Source organism: Lemur catta, chromosome 8 (genome assembly GCF_020740605.2).
Source record: "Lemur catta isolate mLemCat1 chromosome 8, mLemCat1.pri, whole genome shotgun sequence".
Lineage (NCBI taxonomy): Eukaryota > Metazoa > Chordata > Mammalia > Primates > Lemuridae > Lemur > Lemur catta.
Window position 1 is genome coordinate 70,135,536 of NC_059135.1, and position 14,992 is coordinate 70,150,527.

At 42.1% G+C, this 14,992-nt stretch overlaps 1 protein-coding gene across 10 annotated transcripts in view; it reads right to left on the reverse strand.

Moving 5' to 3' along the window:
• Positions 1-14,992, reverse strand: part of FMNL2 (formin like 2) — a 294,756-nt gene that overhangs the window by 232,868 nt on the left and 46,896 nt on the right. The gene's annotated exons all lie outside the window — the stretch shown is intronic.

Genomic DNA, 14,992 nt, shown 5'->3' on the forward strand with positions numbered 1-14,992 from the left:
TAGGGAGAGATGAGTAAACCTGGCCAAATTCACTCTGGCAGCAACTGTCCTCGGGCCTTTCTAGCCCTCACTGTCCTGTCTTCCTGGACTACTCACCATCACCGGAGCTCCCGCGGGCGGAGCTCACTGAGGTCTCAGTTTGCCCCTGTTAAGAGCTGGGCCACACTCAGAGGGTAGTCCAGATTTTATTCAGTGGCCAGAGATCCCTTAGGCACTTTCTGCTCTTTTCAAAGAGACAAAGGATACAAGAGCCTGCTCCCAGATAAACCCCACCTAGAATGAAGGGACTCTGCGGGGCCTGCTCAGGAATGGTGTTCCATGTGGGCTCACCTGCACCCTGCCCTCTGACTTAGAGCACACTCCTGCACATCTTTGTTTTTGTTTCACCAGTGTTTACAAATGAGAACAACTCTTAGCATTTACAGGCTTTTAAAAGATTAAACACATCTGAAACTACTTACAAATAGTTCTACTTTTCCTTTGCCTCTCTCTTTTTGGTCAGTTTCTCAAGTCCTGTGAATAGTGTATTAGACCAAACTGACTACAATAACCACTTCATCAAGCACCTGTCAGAAATGAACTTGAGGGGCCAGGTGCGGTGGCTCACGCCTGTAAATCCTAGCACTCTGGGAAGCTGAGGCGGGAGGATCGCTTGAGCTCAGGAGTTCGAGTCAACTCTGAGCAAGAGTGAGATCCCCCATCCCCCCCCCCCCCGAAAATAGAAAAATCACTCAGGCACGGTGGCCTGCACATAGTCCCAGCTACTCAGGAGGCTGAGGCAGGCTTCAGCCCGAGAGTGTGAGGTTATAGTGAGCTACAACATGCCACTGCACTCTAGTCTGGGCAACAGAGTTAGACCCCGTCTCAAAAAAAAAAAAAAAAAAGCAACACACAAACAGACATGAACTTGAGGCTCAAAGGCAAGAGAGGAGCACCTGGAGAACTCAGAAGGAAAGAAAGCCCTAACCTGTATCAACATCCTCCCCTCTGCTTACCTAACAAGCACACCCAAATCCATGGCCAATCTTAAAGATTTCAAACGAAACTGTGAATGCCACTGACATGGTCATGAACTTATCCTTTGATATCTTGCACAGATTTAAGCTAAAGCTTTTTGCCTCCAAGCACTTCTTCCCCTTTCAAGATCAAAAAGAAAAAATTCCTCAAGCATAACTGACAGCCAATTCAACTCAAACAACTCATGAGCATCTACAAGGTGAAAAGGTAATGTGCTAGGCACCCAGAAACCTCTAGAACTGTGTTTGTCTCTAACATCCATTCATTTGGGCAATGGGAGATGTTCAATGTGAACTTTTAGAGAACTTTATTAGGACACATTATCTATTTCCTTTGATATGACACATTTAAATTAATGGATTCTCCTAGAAGTACTGACGAACCACATAGGGACTACGGTAACACATGTTTTGAAACTGATAAATTCCCCAAACTTCCAGAGCTGAAGTTCCCCTCACTCCACCCCTCACCGATGTCCATAGATGCAGTCACATCACAGGCCCGGGCCTGCTGAGAGCGAAATGAAACAGTCTTGCAAGTCCACACCTTCCCTTGGACAGGAAACTATTTTACTGTAAAATTCCCAACAGCTTCCTATGGGTAAACTTTATTGAAAACTGAGTCACAAACTGCTTGCAGCCAAATAAAGGTTCAACCTTTTTGTTGGCATTGTCTGCCTCATAATTCCTCCCTGGCTGTGGTTTGGGCAGGATGTACATGGGGAAAAAAATGAAAATTACAAAATCATAACCCTAAAGCAGTGGTTCTCAACTATGGGTGATCTCCCCAACCCACCAGCCACATTCAGGAATATCTACAGACATTTGTGGCTGTCATGACAAAGGAGGAAGATGTGCCACTCGATGCTACCAGCAGCATCCAGCGGTTAGAGACAAAGGGTGCTGCTCAACATCCTACAATGCGCACAGGTCGCAGTAACATTCATCGGGTGCTGGGCAGGTGGGAGGGGGGAGGGGGGGTGGGTATATTCACACCTAATGGGTGCAGTGTGCACTGTCTGGGGGATGGACATGCCTGAAGCTCTGACTGGGGCAGGAGAAGGGCAATATACGTAACCTAAACCTTCATACCCCCATAGTATGCCGAAATTAAAAAAAAGAAAAAGAAAAAACCCACATCCTACAATGCACAGGCAGCTTCCTACGACATAACAGTTATGTGGCCCAAAATGCCAAAGTAGTGCTAAGCCTAAGAAACCCTGTTCTAAAGCCATAAAGGAAACTCGAAAACTGCATAAGAAAACATGTAGGTAGAAAATATGTCATACTGATTCCTCCTCCATCCTCTTTGTAGCATCTTCCTTCTGCTCCCTAGAATGTAAGCTTTGCTCACAAACCCTTCTGCCTTCTTCCCTTCAATCTCTACAAGATCATTCTTGTTTTCTGATCCACTTTCCACCTGTTGCCATCTCCAACCTCTGTCCAGGATGTCTAATCTTATAATTTATTACTTGCCATGATCAACCTCAAACTCATCGAAACAAAGTGCATCATCAGGGTTTCCAAGTCAACTCCTCCACTGCCTGCCGTTTCAGTAAATGCCACACCCCCTTCCCCATGACCCAAGTTCAAAACCTCAGAGAGGCACCCTTCCCTCCCTTCCTCCCCACCCATGCGCTCATGCAGTCTTGCTCAGCACACTAGATCCAGAATCCAGCACTCTGCCTGCCACACAGAACTCATGCAACTGTCATGTGCATGAATAAACACATTACTAAAGACATTAAAGGTCATTTTTAACTCCTTCTTCATTTCCCACCCTCCAAATCAAATCAATCACAAAGCTTTATGAATTCCCCCTCCTGGTACAAAGGCACCAATGTGCCTTCCCTGAAAAAGTCTAAATGACCTTATCCATCTCCACACAAACGCCACATCAATCTTCCTCGAGCATAACTCCATTATGTCATTACTCCACTACCAAACCCTAAAAAGACCTTCTCAACAGCCTATCAAATCCTTCCAGTCTCACCTAGCTCCTGGCGGTTAGGTTCCACGTGTCCAGCACTCCCACCTCCACCTGTCTCCTACTGCCTTTCAATAATACAAAGAGAACGGTTAATAAGCTGCTCCCCATCCATGTCCCAAGTATCTAGCAAAAAGACACAGTGAAGACCACCCATGGCTCAGAGCTCTCTAGGCACCCCTTTCAATCACCGTTTCAAACATCATTCATGTTCTATGTTGCTACCCTCCACACCTCTACCCTTCAGATCCATAACTTTTCCCTGGAGTAGTCACCGGGCGTTCACGCCTCTGTCCCTGTTGAGCCCCCACCACTGCCACGCTCAGCCTTGGGCAGGGGAAGCCTCGTGCTCACAGCCCACCTCCCGTCTGGGATCCCAGCCCTAGCTCCGCGCCCAGGTGCTGCTTCTGGCATTGGTTGTCACACACCAGGCATTCCTCATGGAGCCAGCTGAGCGCCTGCTGCTCCTGGGCACCACCCGAGCTTTCCTACCTCTGTGGCCATCACGTCCCCTCTCTTTGGCTCCCATGTCTGCCTCTCCACAGCACACCCATTCCTTCTATACCCAGCTTAAATGACACCTTCTCCCTGAAGCCTGTCCTAATGTTCCCCACCCAAAGCAAAACTGCCTTCTCTTCTAAATCATCAGGTCACGTTCACACTCTTTCAAAGTACCACATTCTGCCTTGTATTACATTCATCCGTTTCTCTCTTTTTGCCTCAGTCAACCCACCACTTACTAGCTGTGTGACCTCAAATAAATTAATCCTCTACACTGTTTCTTCATCTATAAACTAGGGAGCATAATGGTGCATATCTCAGTTATGTAGAGAAGATTAAACTAGATAAAATGTGCATTCAAATGCATTTCATTCATATTTTATCCCCCTCAAGACTTAGAAAAGTCTTACCTATTAATTGCTCAAAAACAAAAAAAATATCAGTTGAATGTTAATTCAGTCACCCAAAATTATTAGAGGCCTAGCAGGAAAGAAACCAGCACTTCTTGAGGACCCACCACGTGTACCAAGCAATGTATAAAGGGCAATTTACATCGGAAAATTTGTCTCAATTAGAAATAATCACGCTCGGATAAACCTCATTGGCTACGATACTGCCACTGTGCCAAGCTTACACAGGAAAATGTGTAATTCTCACATCTCTTCGAACTAGATAGTATTCCTGTTTTACAGATGAGGATCAGAGAAATTCAGCACTTCGCCTCAAGTCAAATAACTCGTTATATAACAAATCTCATGCATGCTCTTTCCACTCGGCCCACTGCCTCTAGAACACAGAGTTTTCCTTATTCACAGGCTACACATCCACATAGCCTGGGGGAGACAACAGTGAATAAATGCCAGGCTCCCCCTGGCAGGTTCCCAGGCCAGAGGACAATGCCCTGAGGCTTTTTTTTTTTTAAAAAAATCATTACTGGTGCATGGGGAAGAATGGCAAAGAAATCAGAAGTTTATAGATTTAGTACTATTGCACCTTTCCTGAAGGACCCGACCCTAATGGATAGAAGGACAGACAGAAGGAAGAGAAGGAGAAAAGTAAAGGGGAGGGGAGGAAAATGAAGAGGAAACTACAGGCCACATGTCTTGGCCAGGAAATTACCTGAGGTTCACAGCCTGCCATGCGCTAGCACTTTCCCCAGCATGGCTCAGTTTGTTTATTTTCTTAAATCACACTAGAAAATTAAATTTCTCCACTTTTGATTTTTTTTTCCTGGAAAGTACATGAACAATTCCAGCAGGTAATTCTAGCATCCCAAATTCCCGTTTTTTCTAAATGTCTCAGACAGTTAAAGGGAAAGGAGCTGGATTATCCAGATAATTTCACTAAGTCTGCCCCCTACATTCTGCCCATCTGGTTTCCTTGCAAATTACCCAGGTGAACCATCTGTGCTTATGGTTTTTTAAATACTTCAAATCAAAGTTCTTCCATTTATTAATGAACAAAAAGCTTTCTTCTCAATTTTCCTTCCTGCGTAGCCCAGGTGAAGCAAGATTTGGTCAACCCTAACATCCTACGTAAAGCAATGTTAAATCCAAAATATATTAATATATAACCTTAATATATCTTTTTACATCAGCCAATTTTACAATAGTGCTAATTGCAATTTTAAAGGATGACAGCATCTGCTGGATGACACAGAAAGAATAATATATTTAGTCCACAAATTCATGGAATAGTGAGCGAAATGCCAAATGCATGCCACCTCCATGGTCCTAGGATTCCTTAAGCAAGACAGGCATTTAGAGATCTTCAAAAACAATGACGGGGTGCAGAGCTTACGAAGAGGGGGCCACAAGTTTTTTTTAAATGATCCAATTCAGGCAATGCACTTTGAATAACCATTACTCTAAATGGCAAGTGGAAATGTCACATAAGCATGAATTTAAGACAAAAGAACATCTACACAAAAAGCAATTTCCCAGTTATTTTCAATCTCCCTTGAAGAGGGGCCTAGAAAATGTCAATGAGACAGGAGATTAAAGCCTAACTTAAATAAAAACATACTAGTTAATTGGGAAAGAAAGAAATAAGATGACATCTGAATTCAAAAACACTCCCAAAGGCATGGAAATCTGCCCCGAGATGCCTATGCCAGGACCTGCAGGCCGTCTGGATACGTGCTATCTTCAGAAATGAGCAGACGAGTAGAAATGAATTATCAGAGCCACCGAGGGTCAGGCAGCAGCCTCGGATTTCATTCCAGGTTTGGCAAGCATTGAAAAAATGAACTGATCAGTGACAATACTGCCCGCTGTATTAGATCAAGAAATTATGAATCAGTTCTCTAAATTTAGTAGCTAGACTCATTCCTGTTTGACTTTTCAAGTCAGTTCAGCCCAAATAGCCAGTATATGATTTCTAAAGAAGAAAAGGGAAAAATAATTCCCTCCCATGAAAATCAGAATTATATCCAGCCAAGTTCTTCTAGTTTTCCAATGTGGAAACACTTAGCAACGGCTGTTCAAATGCTTAGTTTAGATCTGAGACGCTAAAAGAAAGGAGAGAGGGGGAGAGATGTGGGTGCAGTAGTTCATTTTTGCAGAAACAACATGATTAAACAGCAAGGCTTACATTTACAGAACCACATTAAAGACTTCAGAATCCCATTCACTCTCGATAGTGACAAATATGCTTAAGCAAGAACCTTCTGTAAAAAGACAGCAGTTCTTCACAATTATGTAAGACAAAAAAAAGATTCCACATGACTGTTTTGCCTTCACATTAAGAAAAAAAAATTTTTTTTCTTTCTTCTCAACTTCATTTATCCTATTCATCTCACAGTTGGGTGCTTGGTTGAAGCGTATTTGAAAAAAAGAGGATAAAGCCTGGGCCAATTATCCAAAGAACAAACTGTCTTCCGTTAAAGGCTTATAAAAATAAATTTGGCTTACAAAAAAGAATTCAAGGAGATTTCCACATTGTCCTCTTATTTTGTGTGAGCCTGTTGATTTTTTACTCACTCCTGTTTTTCTCCAAATTCATATTGGGTGGGGAAGTTGAACAAAAATTCTAAGTATATCATTGTAGTCTAGCTTAACAAAAACACAGGCTTCACATTTCAAATCAAAATATCACACCTAATTTAGCTTTTCATTTTAAGGAAGCCATCCAAATGGTAGTTGAGGACCAGAGTGGAGACACAAAATTGGAACAGGTTTCCTAAGAAAGCTAGCAGCCCATCTGGGGCACAATCAAGCAGTGAATCTCATTTAAACCCAAGGCCTCTTGGAATGGAGTTTTTCCTCTTTGGATTAAGACATTTAGTCCTACCTCTTGCCTAGAATTTGTTGGCAAGTTGTACTCTCTGTAATCTGTATCCCAAACACTGCTCATCTCTTTTAACTCTTGTGTAGGGTTTGCCACCTCATGTCGCATGGCACCATGGCAACTCAGTTGAACATACAGACATTCCCGAATCTGAAAGAACACTCTCACCGCACCCACAGGCCTACCAGAGCAGGACTTCTGCTGGAGGACTTTCTATTGTGAACCAGGGAATTCAGAAAGAAATTTTTAATAGACTTTTTTAAATAATAGATTTGGGGGAAAATAAGTTAAGGCAAATCCACCCTTGATACTCTAACAACATTTTGTTTTTATTTATTTATTTATTTTTTTTTTTTTTGAGACAGAGTCTCACTCTGTTGCCCGGGCTAGAGTGAGTGCTGTGGCGTCAGCCTAGCTCACAGCAACCTCAAACTCCTGGCCTTAAGTGATCCTCCTGCCTCAGCCTCCCGAGTAGCTGGGACTACAGGCATGCGCCACCATGCCCGGCTAATTTTTTGTATATATATTTTTAGTTGGCCAGATAATTTCTTGCTACTTTTAGTAGAGACGGGGTCTCACTCTTGCTCAGGCTGGTCTCGAACTCCCGACCTCGAGCGATCCACCCGCCTCGGCCTCCCAGAGTGCTACCTAACAACATTTTGGTTCACCAAAATAACTTCCGGTGCTGTCACAACACATAATAAAAGCGTGTTATCTATTCTTTATAGTCAACTGAACTGGGAGCAGATAAGTTTTTAAGTTTCAGGGCCAAGAAAGCCATTTTTGCAAACATAGTTCTGTAATTTTCAGTACAATAGGTTTTTGCTTATCTGCAAATTACTTTTTTTTTTTTTTTGGAGAGAGAGAGTCTTACTCTGTTGACCTGGGTAGAATACAGTGGCATCATCATAGCTCACTGCAACCCTGAACTCCTGGGCTCAAGTGATCCTCCTGTCGCAGCCTCCCAAGTTGCTGGGACTACAAGTGTATACCACAACTACTGGCCAATTTTTCTATGTTTAGTAGAGACAGGGTCTCGCTCTTGCTCAGGCTGGTCTCAAACTCCTGAGCTCAAGCGATCCTCCGGCCTGGGCCTCCCAGGGTGCTAGGATTACAGGCATGAGCCACCGCGCCCGGCCCTCAACTGGTCGCTTCAGCACACCTATAATATTAAACAAAATTCATATAATTCTTGCCCAAACCTACAGGGTAACCCACCATAAATAAATGAGTTATTTTACTTATAAATTTGAGTATAATATTTTCCAAAGGCAAAAACCAACAGTTAATGTTGTATAATATAAACTATTCACTGGATATTTATTTCTTAGTATGGGAGGTTGGGTTGTCATTCTTCATTGAACAATATATATCTATATTGGCTAGCAAGGTGCCAGTAGCGAGACCTGCCTCTACAAAAAATAGAAAAATTAGCCGGGCGTGGTAGCACCTGCGTGTAGTCCCAAGTGTTCGGGAGGCTGAGGCAGGAGGATCTCTGGAGCCCAGGGGTTTGAGATTGCGGTGAGCTGTGATGACGCCACTGCACTCTAAGCCCCGGTGACACAGAGAGAACCTGCCTTAAACAAACACAAACAAACAAACAAAAATATATATGTGTCTCCACATAAACAACTATTTCCACGTGTATCTACTACGCCTACAGGGGTTCCAGCTCACGGTCCTGTAAATGCCGGCCCCAATAGGAACAGATGAGGCAGGACTCAGTGGAACTCATGTTAGGTGGTGCCGTCACTTCTTGCACATAAATGAAAAGTGGGGAATTATGGTGCAAGGCTGAGATCAAAGGCACCCAAGGCACAGCTGGTAAACCCCACACTGAGTATTCAAAAATGATCCACAATTGGTTTGCTACAAAAATTAAATTCAGACATCCAAATCACACTACCCACCAAAATAAATTCCATAAAAAGTTCTTTTAAAAATAGGTCGCTAAAGCTGAAATTAAATTGTGTATTTTGGGATCCAATCAATCGTTAGTGAGGACAATCTAACTTTCAAAATCATGACAAAACAAGACCAGAAATTTAAAATTTAATTATGCAAAAAATTGAAAATCTCTGTGGATCTAAAATTTAAAAAACCAATCCAAACAGTGGAGTGGGAGGGAAAAATACAAATTAAATGAGTTATCATCTATTACAGGAGTTAGCAAACTACGGCCCACCAGCAAAATCCAGCCCACTGCCTGTTTTTGTACAGCCCATGAGCTAATATAGTTTTTTACATTTTTAAATGGTTTTTTAAAAAGAGAAATAGTATTTCTAGACATATAAAAGCTATATAAAATTCACATTTCAGTGTCCATGTTGGAGGATAGTCACACGCATTCATTGTCCTACTTTGTACAGCTGATTTCGCCCTATGATGGCAGGGTTGAGTAGTTGCAACAGAAGCTGTATGGCCATCAAAGTCTGAGTATTTACTCTCTGGCCCTTTCTAGAAAAACTTAGCTAACCTCTGACCTATTATATAAAGGGCTTACACATACAAAAAACAGTAAGACCCAATAAATAAATAGGGGAAGGAGATTTTTTAAAGCGTAAAAAAAAAAAAATCCAACCTGTTAATAAAATAGAAAATGTTCACTTCCACTGCCAAATTAAAAGAATCTCTTTGATCTATCAAATTAGGGAAGATTTTTGGAAAAATCAACACACAATGCTGCCATGGCTGCGGTGGAACAAGAGCTAAGCAGCTGCAGGTGGCACTCGAAATATGTCCACCCCTTTTAGAAAACAATGTGGCAAAAAGAAATGAGTCTCAAACATGCTTGTTTCTCACTTATCCTAAAGACATATTCTAGAATATGGGTAAGTTTATATACAAAGATATTTATTACAGTATCATTAACACAATGAAAAACCAGTAACAACCTATTTCCTTCCCTTGGTTCTAAGAGTCAGGGGTGGTTTTTTTTTCCCAAATTCTAATATATCTGAAATCCAAATGTATCTTATAATTATGTACACTTAATATGCTATTTGTTTCCTGATATTAAAATGTTGATGCATCTTTTAATCGATGGTGTCTTACACGTACTACGTAAAAGCAACTCCTACAGTTCTAAAGATGAGACCTGATTGAAGGACTGCTTACAAAGATGTGGGAAGGGTGAAGGGCACCAAACGAGGGACCTTCAGGCAGAAAGAGACCGAAACAACAAGGAGAGGAAAGCGAGCTGCCAGAGCCCTGAAAGAGGACCCACCAGGCAGAGTGCTTTTTGGTGGGACACAGCCACTGACAAAACTGCAGCAGAGAAGCAGGGACGAAGCAGAGACGTGATACCTGGCAGCTCTCTCCCCACCCTCCCTCAGCTCTCTTGAATTCTTCTCACTGGCCAATCCAATTGGAAGCCAGAGGGCAAGGAAGCCTGGAGGATCCACCTGTCAGTCAGCACCACTGCCCGTTCCCTAGAGGACAATAGAAAATAGGCGGAAGGAGGTGCTATGGTTTGAAGATGTCCCTTCCAAGATTCCGGTGTTGCCATTGTGATGGTATTAACAGGCAAAGCCTTTAAGAGGTGACTAGGCCACAAGGCTTCCTTCCCTCCTGAATGGGAGTAAAGCCCTCATAAAAGAGGCCTCACACAGCATTTAGCCAGCCTGCCCTTACATCATCTGCCATGTGAGGGCACAGCAAGAAGGCCCTCACCAGACCAAGCGTTGGCACCTTGATCTTGGTCTTCCCAGCCTCCAGAACTGTGAGAAATAAAATGATGTTCTTTATAAATTACCCAGTCTCAGGTATTCTGTTGTAACAGCACAAAACAAACCAGAACAGGAGGTAAAAATATAAAAATTAAAAATAACCATCTCAGTCATTCTCCCAATGGAGAAGATGGGAAGTGCTTTCCCATTGTAATGAGTGGTGAGAGAGCAAAGTAAATCTCTAAAGTCTTCAACAATTTCACTTCAAATCATCCAATAAACCAGGACCTAACTGGCTTTGGTCGCTTCAGACAGAACTCTGACAAAGAGAGAAGAGAAAACAGGGATTTGGAAAGTCAAACTTCCTTTTTAACAAGGCAAAGTTATAAAAGAAAACATTTTCCATAATGTTTAGGTACAACTAAAATGTTAGGCAAATAGCTATCATATTGGTTAGGTAAAGAAGATCATTTGAACTATTTGGAAAGAGAGAAATTTGAAATTAAATAATGAATTATTTTAAACAATGGGGAGGTTGGAAACCTTGTAAATGAATCAAGGAGTTGGCAAAGGTAAGGATGTGAGTAGATCATCAGGTAGATGTTTTCCAGACAATATGGGTTTAGGAAAGAAAAAAAAAATCAGTTTCTAACTTCTATAACTTTTAAGTTCACTACTTCCAGTCAGATTTTGGTAAGAGCTCTATCCAACGTTACTTCATTAAGAACAGGCAGTGGCTTGTAGTCTAGAAAAAGGCCAATTTTAAGGGACTGAACAGCAAAATTATTATTTAATAAATAATGTGACCCTTAGAGATTGATACGATAGTACTGATAACTGTCCTTGCTTCAAGTCACTATATTCAAAACCCATATGGGGAAATATGGCCTCATTCAGAGCAAAAATTAACCATGTCTAATTGCTCTAAGAGAAACTCTTGTACCAACCAAGAGAGTCAACTTGCCACCCGTAGCACGCAGCTTTACTCCTGCCACCATGCCTTCCCACATGCTGTCCTTTCCTTTGTCCATCCCAACTATGCCTCCCAACCTGACAAATAAGAAACATCCCCTGGTGAACTCCACTCCTGCCTGCTGTCTATGCATCTGCATTCAACTACTTCCACTGCCTTCACAGTTATTTTGTACTTACTGGGTTCCTCAGTAATTGCTTTCTGGAAAATTGTCTTTCACCTGTGCTTGTTGTGAACCTTTAATCTATCAAAATCTCCCAGAAGGTCATTACCAGTTTCCAGAGTGTTTATTTGGCATTCTCTAAGCCATTCTTTGAGGGATCAAAGTGAAGTCACCCAAAAGGCATGAGTAGTTGAATCAAATTTAGACACCAACTCCCATGTCTATGAGCAATTCTCAAAGACATAGTACTGTAATTCACTTTGGAAGTTTGGGAATCTGTGCTTTAGCTAAAACTGCAAGAACAGATGGTAACTTAAGAAATAAAACACAACAAGGGTGTGGTTACCACTGCAGCGGTATTTATTCATGCCTCAGCTTAGCCAAGAAGGGACAATAATAACCCTTTTAAACCAGGGTGTGAAAGTTGCCAATATCCTATCTGTCTTTGTCTCCTAGAAGTCATTTATTTTTATATCTTAGGTGAATAACTACCTTACTCACTGTAATTTGGCATCACAAATGAGGAAATAAATCAGTCCTAATTTCTAAGAGGTATGTAAGAATTCATAAAGATCTAAGTATCCTAAGACAAAGTATATCCCTCCCTCTACTATAAACTGAATGTTTGTGTTCGCTCAAAATTCATATGTTGAAACCTAATCCTCAATGTGATAGTTTTAAGAGATAAGGACTTTGGGAGGTGATTACATCATGAGGGTGGAGCCCTCCTGAATAGGATTAGTGGCCTTATAAAAGAGGCCCCAGAGAGCTCCCTAGTCCCTTCCACCATGAGGATACACAGTGAAAAAATGGCTGAATCTATCTATAAACCAGGACCTCACCAGACACTGAATCTGCCAGTCCCTTGATCTTGGACTTCCCAGCTTCAAGAACTGTAAGAAATTTCTGTTGTTCATAAGCTACCCAGTTTACGGTATTCTGTTACTCTATAACAGCCCGAACAGACTCACATTGTGTGAGCCTTTGCAGGGAAAAAAAAAAGCTCCCTTCATTACCACCACCCTCCCAGTTTGGTATGAACTGGGAAACAGCATTTAGGTCGAGCGTGGTGGCTCAGACCTGTAATCCTAGCACTCTGGGAGGCTGAGGCTGGAGGATGGCTTGAGCTCAGGAGTTCGAGACCAGCCTGAGCAAGAGTGAGACCCCGTCTCTACTAAAAACAGAAAAAATTAGCTGGCTGTGGTGGTGCTCGCCTGTAGTCCCAGCAACTTGGGAGGCTGAGGCAGGAGGATCACTTGAGCCCAGGAGTTGGAGGTTGCTGTGAGCTAGGCTGATGCCACTGCACTCTAGCCCAGGCGACAGAGCGAAACTCTGTCTCAAAAAAAAAAAAAGAAAAAAGAAACAGCATGTAGACTCTAACCAAGGAAATCATGAACATCAATACTTTTATTTTACTCATAATTTAGTTTCTTCAGTATTTATTGTCTCATACTGCTAGCCACCTTAAATTTGACATTTTTAACAATCACTGTTTTTAGTGAGGACTGAGGTGATTATTTTCATTTAAAAAATAGTCATGAGCTCCATAAATGAAAAGTAGATGGTCACAGGCATGCACAAATGTGACCACCTCGGTAATTTTCAGTATCTGGTACACTCATTCTAATGGCACTTTTAGTTCATGCATCTCTCTTAAGAAGGCACGCTAACTTCCTTTGTTTTGAAGACTTGAGCACAAATTATCAGAAGGTTCTGCAATGGCGTTAGAAAATCAACAATTAAAAGAAGAACTTGTGGTGACATTAGGCACTGGAATGATTAAGCTGTGATTAGAAATAGCCTTCTAATTCAGGCAGAATACAGGTGAAGGTAACAGTTCTTTGATCATTTATCTTCAAACCGGTCCTTTGTACACAAGCATCTTCCTCCTCTCTGAGAGCTAACCTTGATTAAGTCATTTCAGCTCTGAACTCCATTACCAGGAAGTACAAAATAAATGCCACTAGAATCATTAAGAATCTTTGTCGACTAAGAAAAGATCACAAAGCAGAGTCTTCCTGTTTCTTATTAACCTAATTATCAGCAGGACAATGAAGACTTTCAATAAGGAAAAGCAGGGAAAAAATGTTTAAAGAAAATGCTCAAAGTCACGGGGCATTCAAGGCAGACATGAGGAAGAACTCCTTGATAGTAAACACCAGGCCTAACTTGGAAGGGAAGGTCAGGAAGCCTATCTTAATGAGAGATCATAAATTTTGAGTGTCTTCAATGGGGGGTGAAGGTGGAGGTTCCAGATTCCTAAAATAGCTCTTGCACCTAGAGACAGTCCTATTTACACAGTTTCTCTTGGAAGTTTCCGATCCCCAGGTTTACCCGGATGGTAGCAACAGTACCAAGCTCATAAAGCAAGGGAGGTAATCAAACAAGACAAACACAAACGAAAACACTTGGGGATCTCTTAACAACAGTTGTATTTGTTCGGTACTAAACTGTTTTAATCACACTGGGCAATTGCTGGAGTCAGTCCATGGCCCACCTAGAATGTGAGGTTCACACACTTGGCAGACGGTGCTCTCCACACTTACCAGAACAGCAGGAGAGCCCAGGGGACCATGTCCAGCAGAAGACAGCTGGGTTTCCACAGGCCGGCACAGGACATCGGCTCACGAAGGGCAAACTTGACAAGCACAGAGCACCTCCGCTTTCAGAGGACTGTGCCTACTACTGATTTCCGCGGAAAGGGGGCATGGCCAGCAAGGTGGCTTCCAAAGCATGCCTCAACGTTATAGTTCTCTGTGCACTACAGTCAAGGCAACATTTAACATGGTGCATTCTCTTCTGCTAATCACACCTTCACTTGATAGCTTCAATTTAAAAATTTAAAGAACTATGTATGGAGTTCAAACTCAAACACAGGAATGAACTGAACTTCAGCTAGTGAATGCAATATAAACAGGACACCAGGTTTCCCCTTGATAAGTAGAAATCTGTCGCCATTAGCCTTATTTTATAACTTTTATACTTCACGCATTTTTAGAAAAACAAAAGAGCTTTCTATTTTGTGACGGAATAGTAGTTCTTAATTATAACATATTAGGCTTAATCTAATCACACCTCAGTACTCAACAAGTCAGCAAGCAGTTAAATAAATGTTTATCAAAGGCCTACCACAAAGCAAGGCCCTGGGCTGGTACCTGTTTGTTATTAAGAAAAATATCCAAGATAGAAACTTAGGCTAGCCACTCATCCAGTAGGGATAACACAAAATCATCATCGTCAACCACAGTGCGGTCTCGTAAACTAGAACTCTACTAGGAGCTTGGCAACAGCATACACTTTACAGATAACAGCTTGGCCTGCAGTCTCTAACCCAGACCGTCTATGACAGGTGTGGGGAACCTGAGGCCACAAGGCCACATGTGGCCTTCTAGGTCC